Below are 9,303 nucleotides of genomic sequence, written 5' to 3' on the forward strand. Positions count from 1 at the left end.
AGGATTGGCTAACTAACAGAAAACAGAGAGTCGGGATAAATGGGTCATTTTCAGGTTGGCAAACTGTAACTAGTGGGGTGCCGCAGGGATCAGTGCTGGGGCCTCAACTATTTACAATCTATATTAGTGACTTGGATGAATATAATGGCCCAGAAATTCAGGTCTCCACGGGTGAGTACACATGGGGTACTCACCCGTAAGCCCAATGGAAGTGCCGGTTTTGTGCATGCACTGCGCATGCGCGGAAAACCGGCACTTCCGTTCCCCTGAAAGAATGGGTTCAGAAGTCGAACACGTGCGCAGGAGAGGCAGCGCGTGCGCATCAAACTTACGTTTTTTTTCCAGGTTTTCCCACGAGGGTAAGTCTCCTGCTTTTTACAAGGTAAGTGGTGAATTAATTAAAATTAAAATATTTTTTCCACAGGTTTATTATTTTTAAATACTTTAAAGAAAGGTAAGTTTATTTTTAGCCCTGTTAGAAAATGTAATTAATTTTTTCAAAAATTTAAATTATTGTTTAAAATAGTTATTTCATGTAATTTATAGTTTATTTTAAAAATGTGAATTTTTAAAAAAATGTATTTGAAGATTTAGTGATGTTTTGGGGCTTATAGTATTTATAGGTTCGCCGGGTCTTCCTGTCAAACTTATGAATGAAGCATTCCCTGCTACCATTGGCTCTCCATGGCCCATGTGATTCCAGGGGACGCATTGAACTAACTGCGCCCCTGGGATACGCAAGCACTGCGTGCCGGCATTTGGAGGAGGCCCAGGATCGGAATCCCACACGGGCCCACAGCTCAACGGCCGGCGCGGTCGGTAAGTGCAGGTCAGGAGCTTGCACCCGCGGGAAGCCCCCAACCCGAATTTCTGGGCCAATGTAGCCAAATTTGCTGATGATACTAAGATAGGTGGGAAAGCAAATTGTGTGGAGGACGCAAAGAATCTCCAAAGGGATATAGATGGGCTAAGTGAGTGGGCAAAAATCTGGCAGATGGGGTATAATGTGGGAAAATGCGAGGTTATCCACTTTGGTAGGAAAAATAAAAAAGCAAATTATTATTTAAATGGGGAGAGATTACAAAATGCTGAGGCACAGAGGGATCTGGGGGTCCTTGTACATGAATCACAAAAAGCTCGTATGTAGCTGCAGCAAGTAATTAGGAAGGCAAATGGAATGTTGGCCTTTATTGCAAAGAGAATGGAGTATAAAATAGGGAAGTCCTGTTACAACTGTCCAGGGCGTTGGTGAGACCACACCTGGAATACTGCGTACAGTTTTGATCTCCTTATTTAAGGAAGGATATACTTGCATTGGAGGCAGTTCAGAGAAGGTTCACGAGGTTGATTCCAGAGATGAAGGGGTTGTCTTATGAAGAAAGGTTGAGCAGGTTGGGCCTATATGCATTGGAGTTTGGAAGAATGAGAGGGGCTCTTATTGAAACATAAGATTCTGAAGGGAGTTGACAGGGTAGATGCAGAGAGGATGTTTCCCCTCGTGGGGAAATCTAGAACTAAGGGGCATAATTTCAGGGTAAGGGGGCACCCTTTTAAATCGGAAATGAGGAGGAATTTCTTCTCTCAGAGGGTCGTTAATCTTTGGAATTCTCTTCCCCAGAGAGCTGTGGAGGCTGGGTCATTGAATATATTTAAGGTGGAGATTGACAGATTTTTGAACGATAAGGGAGTCAAGGGTTATGGGGAGCGGGCAGGGAAATGTTGAGGCCAAGATCAGATCAGCCATGACCTTATTGAATGGCGAAGCAGGCTCAAGGGGCCAAATGACCTACTCCTGCTCCTACATCTTATGTTCTTATGTAATAAATAAAATTCTACTGACTTTATCCTTTTACTCTTTAAGAAATGAGGAGTATTTTAAACAAAAATTACTCTTGCTAGATTTTCCTACCTTTTGAAATTAATTTTTTGTGGAGAAGAATAGCTATAACTGGGCGATGTACCAACATTTTTGTTTTGTTTTTAAATAAGAGAATTTTGCGGTTTATGCAAAATTAGCTCCCTGGAGAAACAATAGTAATTCTGCGACTGGTTATCTCAACAATTTAACACTCCCCTCCCCACCCCCATGCAGTTTTAGTCATCTGCTTTCAGTTTGAAGTCACATTGCCATTCATTGAACTTAGGCAAATATTGGCAGTTCAAGACAATAAATGTTTACGACTAAAGGAAAGCACTGAATGCGAAAAAGCCATTCAGTTACATTGAGCCCAATCCTTACAACAGCCCCTGAGCAATTTCTCCTCTCATGGAATGGATTCATTTTATTTAATCTACTGAGGGAGTGAGGTAACTAACTGATGGCAAAACTGCAGAGAAAATGGGAGAAATTGTCGTCGTCATCACCTGGGTGTTAATCGAGAGCAAGGTATCATCTGCCCATTGTAGAAATCGGCTGATTTTCATTCGGAAGAGCTCTACAATGAAAGCTCAGTCTACTTCACCAGGCGGTGAAGATGAAAATTTTACCCCAATGTGTGCAAATGCAGTGGGTGGTGTGATACTGAGGCATATAGACCAACTAGGTTCCTGATTCTATCCCTCATCTGTGCTGTGTTAGTTGATATCAGACTGCAATGACTAATTTAAAAAGATGCACTGCACACTGAGATCAGCTTGGAATCTAAAACCACAATATTGTAATTTATGCTTCCTCCCATAATTAAGCATTGCTACACAGCTGGAGACCAGGCACCTCACCTTTAGATAGAAAGACTAGCAGATATAAGGGTAGACTCTCCCCTTCACTGTACCTGTGGACTTGGCGTTCTACAGAAAAAAGGAAAAAGGGGCGGAACCCATTAAGTCAGGTAAATCCCCAGAAAATCATGGATTTTCTGTGATTCTCCCTGTTGATGTAACTAGGTGCGGACCCAACAGTTCCAAGTCAATGAAACGGGAGGTGGTGTTCCCAGCCTCCCATCTAATTCTGTTGTGAGCACAAATTTTGGGCATTCCAGAGAAAGGCAGTGGAAAGCCTTGCCCTGGACTCCTGCAGTCCAAAGGGTTTCTGGTGGCAAGTTGAAGACATATCAAGGATGTGGAATTTTTTTTTAAAACCCCCTCTCTTCCATGGACAATTAGAAGGCTCCAATGGGGCTGACCAGGAGTGCAGTTGCACTCTCATTTCCTCCTCAATGTTTATGCTCAAGTGCTGGCCAGGAGGCAGCCCTCCACCAGAAGTGCAGTCACACTGCATCAGTGGTGGAGGGGATGGATATTGAGTCCAGGCAGGGGTGCTGATCCTGGATGGTGCTGAATTTGACTCGAGCTAAATATTATTGTGGCTACATCCATCCTGGAGACTGTCGAGTACCATTTAGAGGATGCGCTGCATCAATTCACCAGGCTTACGTTGACAGCAACTCCTAGCCTCATGAGGAATAACAAGGACAGAAATGTCATGGGGACGTCATCATCTCCAAATAACACATGATCCTGACTTGAACCTATATCAACATTCTTTCATTGTCAGTAGATCAAAATCCTGGAATTCCCTACCTAACGCCATTGTGAGAGCACCATCACCACAAGAACTGCCGCAGCTCAAGAAGAAGGCTCTCCATCACCTTTTCACGGCACCTAGGGATTGGAAATCAATGTTGCCTTTCCAGTTACATCCTAAGAAGAAATAAAACAAAATCCTCTCCTGGGTGTTACTTAAGTGGCAAGGATGCATGAGATGACTGGTTGATGCATTGTTCTAGGAGCATCTTGGAACTGAAGAGGCCCTCATCTCATGACAGCTAAGTCCTGAGATGGACCAGTTGAAGGCTGCATCTCTTTTTCTGCTGCAAGGGCAGACTGGCTTTGATCCTTTTTGGCACCTGAACAGGAATCTGATGGAAGGGCTTACATGACATAATATCCTGAGAGATAGCGGCATCATATAAGTGCATTCCTGCCATGCCACTAGTATTAGGCACGGACTCTACATGGCCATTGATCAGCAGGAAGACAAACCAAGTGGTAACAATCAGATCAATGAGAAATTGTTGTCTGTAACCTGTTGAAGCTTAAAGAAACAGTTCTCTCCACTCTGATGCTCAAGGCTTCGATGACAACAATTGGAAGTACTTCGAATGTCCTTAGGGCCTCTGTTGTGAGGTATCTGTTGAAGATAACTTTAGAGCTGCCACATGATTGGGCTGCAGTATGGTGAACCCACACATCATTTATGAATAGTGGACTCCTCCAGCTGCTGCACATTCTTGAGAGCTCTCCCCAATTCCTGTGCATATGTTTTAATGCACAGTAAACATCCTTTACTAGCTGTTCTACATCCCCCTCTGGTGGTTCCACCTTCTCTGTGAAAACAAAGGGCTTATTCAGTATCACTGCCATTCCCTCACTCTCCCACTACAAGCTTGCCTTCTTCATCTTTATGGTGTCAGTCGTGGCTCAGTGGTAGCACTTTCACCTCTGTAGTTCGCAGGTCATGGGTTCAAGCCCCACTAGGTTGACACTCCAGTGCCGTACTGAGGGATTGCTGCACTGTCGGAGGTACCGTCTTCTGGATGAGGCATTAAATCTGCCCTCTCAGGTGGATGTAAAAGATGCTGTGGCACTATTTTGAAGAAGAGCAGGGGAGTTCTGCTGGAGTCCTGGCCAATATTTATCCCTCAACCAACATCACTAAAAAACAGATTATCTGGTCATTATCTCATTGCTTTTTGTGGGATCTTGCTGTGCACAAATTGGCTGCCACATTTCCTACATTAGAACAATTACTACATTTCAAAAGTACTTCATTGGCTGTAAAGCGCTTTGAGATGTCCTCAGATCATGAAAGGCGCTATATAAATGCAAGTCTTTCTTTCTATCTTTTAGTGGCCCTACCCCAGTAGTACTGATGTGCCTAAAAAGCCTTTTATTGCTCAGCATGTTTATTTTTGTTTTCAGGTACATAGCTGCACACAGCGCTTCCTTTCCCTTCACTTTCGCCTGGCCCTTCAGCTTTAGTAAAGGCTGTTTATGAGTTGAGAAGTCCACATGTTAGAAAAAATGCACAGACTTCGAGGTAACCTTGTGACATGGGTTAATAATTGGTTGGGAGGTAGGTGACAGAGTAGGGATAAAGGGAATGTAACCTAATTGACGGGATGTGACAAGTGGTGTTCCCCATGGATCTGTACTGGGGCCTCAGCTTTTCACCAGATATATCAATGATTTGGATGAAGGAATAGAGTTGTGTAGTGTATGTACCTTTAAGAGGAACTATGTTTTTGAAGCCCCTGTGTACTGTAGTACCAGTAGTGACCACTCGGGTATATAAGCCTGTGTAGCGTCTTGTGTTGTTAGTTCACCTTCAGACTTTGTTCAGTAAATACTTGTTAAATCAACTCCTGCATTCCGTGTCTCCATTAACACACGGATCTAACAGTGGCGACGAGTTAAAAACGAACTTACCTGCAATTCGGCAGCACCTCAAGGGGATCGATTCCTCAGACGAAGGTCGAAGCCAGAAGCAAGAAAAAAAAACTGTGGTTTCACCAGCTAAACGGGCTGGTGGCAGGCAGTGCACTGATCCTTCCTGGGCTGCGGCGGGCTAGAGCTCGATCGGGTGGCTCTGCAATGGGGCCGGGCAGCGAGTCGGGAAGCAGAAGCAAAGAGAGAGAGAGGGTGGAGCACTCAGGTGCGGCCGGTGCTGCAAAGCAGGTCGGCGTTCAGACCAAGCAGAGGGAGGGGAAAGTCCCAGAGGGTCCGCTCCATGACGGGAACGGTTCTGCAAGTAACGGAGAAACTACTGAAGCGATATATTAAAAAAAAATAGAAATACCGCGAAAAGCTGCAGGTTGCAACGGGAACCGCGGAGAACAGCGTTGGCAGCAGCGGCAGCGGCGGGAAAGCACGGGAGGCACCATCTTAACTCGGTGGGGGAAGAAAGAAAAGCGCGGGAGGCGCCACTTTGATCCATCGGGGACGGAGGAAAAGCGCGGGAAGCGCCATTTTAGATTTTCAAGATGCCGAAGACTGGCAATATTACTGCTTTCGATAGTGATATAGAAGATTGGACCACATATGTGGAAAGAGTGGAGGTATATTGCAAGGCGAATGAAGTAGCAGATGATAAAAAGGCTTCTAAATCTGATGGGCGCAAGGACATACGGGCTGTTACGAAACTTGATCAGTCCAGCCAAACCGATGGACAAGAATTTTAATGAGATTGTTGATACCTTACAGGAGCACTTAAACCCAACACCGCTGCTGATAGCGGAACGATTTAAATTCTTCAGGAGGAATCAGCACAAGAATGAAAGTAACGCTGATTACCTCACCGAATTACGAAAGCTGTCAAAGCACTGCCAATTCAGGGCAGGACTGGCAGATTCTCTACGAGACAAATTCGTCTGTGGTCTCCTAAGCAAGGGAACACAGAAAAGACTACTTTCTGAGAAAGATTTAACACTGGACAAGGCTTTCGGTGTGGCTGTATCATACGAAGCAGCAGCAAGAGGAGCTGCAGAGATACAGCAAAAGCCACAGGACTTCAGCACCCATGAAATGACACGGGGTTTCGAGAGATGCTATCGCTGCGGCAGATCCACCCATGACCAGAAGGACTGCTGGTTCAAGGACAAAGCATGCAGGCAATGCGGAAAGATGGGACACATTGCACGTGTATGCAGACCTGGAAAGAAATCCGCTGACAGTAAAAAGGTCAATAAGGAAAAGTACAGAAAGGTACAAATGATGACGGACAGTAGCTCCGAAGACCAGAAGAGCAATAGCGACTCCGGAAACAAGAGACTAAGCTGTCTCAAATTACATAATGTAATTGCCAAAGAAGATTACCAGACCATTTGGGTTACCCTCACGATAGCGGGGTCCCCAGTCAAAATGGAGCTAGATACAGGATCAGCTCTGACCGTCATGAGTCGATGGGATTACGAGCGGCTATTTCCGCATATACCTTTGAAAGACACATCCATTGTCTTGAAGACATATACGGGGCAGAAAGTATACCCCAAAGGGAAAATAAGGGTGCCTGTTGTATACAACGGCAAGGAAATACAGAAGTTGTATTTATACGTTCTGCAAGATGGTGGTCCACCGTTGTTGGGACGTGAATGGATCAGGAAGATACGTTTAGACTGGCACTCCATTCAGGCACTGACGGTGACCAGTAAGAAAAAAAACGATGATGACGTCATACCTGGACGATTAAAAGAAATCTTGGCTAACGCCAAAGGAGTGTTTCAACAGGAACTAGGAACTCTGAAAGGCGCCACCGCCTCAATAAAAGTGGAAGAGGTGGCAATTCCCAAGTTTTTTAAGGCAAGGCCGGTGCCATACGCAATTCGTCCTGCCGTCGAGGCAGAGCTGGAGAATTTGGAAAAAGCAGGCGTGTTATCCAAGGTAGATTGGAGTGAGTGGGCAACACCCATCGTCCCGGTCATGAAGAAAACGTTGAATAATGATAAATCTGAAGAACAGAGAAAAGTTCGCATCTGTGGGGACTTCAAGGTGACTGTAAACCCGGTTCTTCACACGGTACAGTGTCCTCTTCCGAGGATAGAAGATATTTTCACCTCACTATCCGGAGGGAAACGTTTCACCAAAATTGACTTAGCACAGGCATATCTACAGATGGAGGTTGATGAGGCCTCTAAAAAGTATCTCATGATAAACACACACAAAGGCCTGTACCAGTACAATCGACTGGTTTTCGGAGTGGCATCGGCTCCGGCTATCTGGCAAAGAGCTATGGAGCAAGTCCTGCAAGGGATTCCAGGGACTCAATGCTACCTAGACGACATCCTTGTAACAGGAGAAAACGACAACGAGCACCTTGCCAACTTGGAGCAGGTGCTCACGAGGCTGAGAGAACGGGGCCTACGAGCAAATCGCCCCAAGTGTGAATTTTTCCAGAAACAAATATCATATTGTGGCCATGTCATTAACGAAGAAGGGTTGCATAAGTCACCTGAAAAAATTGAAGCGGTCGTAAAGGCCCCAGCACCTGAAAATGTCTCACAATTAAGGTCGTTCCTGGGATTAGTAAATTACTATCATAAATTTTTACCAAACTTGTCGACGGTTCTGCACCCACTTAACGCACTGCTACAAATGGGAGTAGTTTGGAAATGGAGCGAAGACTGTAAACGTGCCTTCCATAAATGCAAAGGCTTGATCACGTCCAGGGAAGTGTTGGCTCATTACAACCCATCACTGCCAATCAAACTGGCGTGCGATGCATCCCCTTACGGCGTGGGAGCGGTATTATCGCATAGATTCCCTGATGGCTCGGAGCGGCCGATAGCTTTTGCGTCACGCTCATTGAACTCAGCTGAGCGTAACTATGCCCAGATTGACAGGGAGGCACTCAGCCTGGTGTGGGGGGTGAAGAAATTCAACCATTACCTACAGGGACAAAAATTTACCTTGTTGACTGACCATCAACCCCTCGTCTCCATATTCAACCCTAAAAAGGGCATTCCCATTATGACAGCGCAAAGGCTACAGAGGTGGTCCCTTTTCCTAGGGGCACACCAATATAACATAGAATACAAAGGAACAAAACAGCATGGGAATGCTGACGGGTTATCACGCCTAACGTTGCCAACGGTGGAAGAGGCGCCTACAGTGGACCCAGTGGAGATGTTCCACTCGACCATAGTGGAATGTCTACCGGTGACAAATTCTACCATTGAAAAGGAAACGCAAAATGACCCAACTCTCTCACGAGTCTACGATTTAACGGTGAAGGGATGGCCAGCACATGGCGAACCACTGTTGCCAGCATTCTCGCAAAGAAGAGAACAGCTGTCAGTGTGCCGAGGAACCTTGATGTGTGGATCCAGAGTGGTGATTCCACCCAAACTCAAGGATAGCGTGCTAAAGGAGCTTCACGAGGGGCATCTGGGTGGTGTGAAAATGAAGAACTTAGCCAGAGCGTTTGTGTGGTGGCCAGGTATCGATGGAGACATCAAAGAAATGACCAAGAGCTGTCTAGGATGCCAGAAGGTCCAAAACGCCCCACCACAAGCCCCTCTACATCCATGGGAGTGGCCCTCATCTCCCTGGCAAAGGGTACATATCGACTTTGCTGGTCCATTTATGGACTCAATGTTCTTAATCGCGGTAGATGCACACTCCAAGTGGCCAGAGGTAATAAAGATGTCCTCCACCACCACGGCAAAAACCATCACAGTATTAAGGACCATATTCGCCAGGAATGGGCTGCCTGAACAGATCTGTTCTGATAATGGACCGCAATTTGTATCCGAAGAATTCAGGAAGTTCTTAAAAAACAATGGGGTTAAGCACTACACGTCCGCCCCA

The sequence above is a fragment of the Somniosus microcephalus genome, chromosome 2, assembly GCF_052327205.1.
Source record: "Somniosus microcephalus isolate GS21.2 chromosome 2, FLI_Smic_1.0, whole genome shotgun sequence".
NCBI classification, from domain to species: domain Eukaryota; kingdom Metazoa; phylum Chordata; class Chondrichthyes; order Squaliformes; family Somniosidae; genus Somniosus; species Somniosus microcephalus.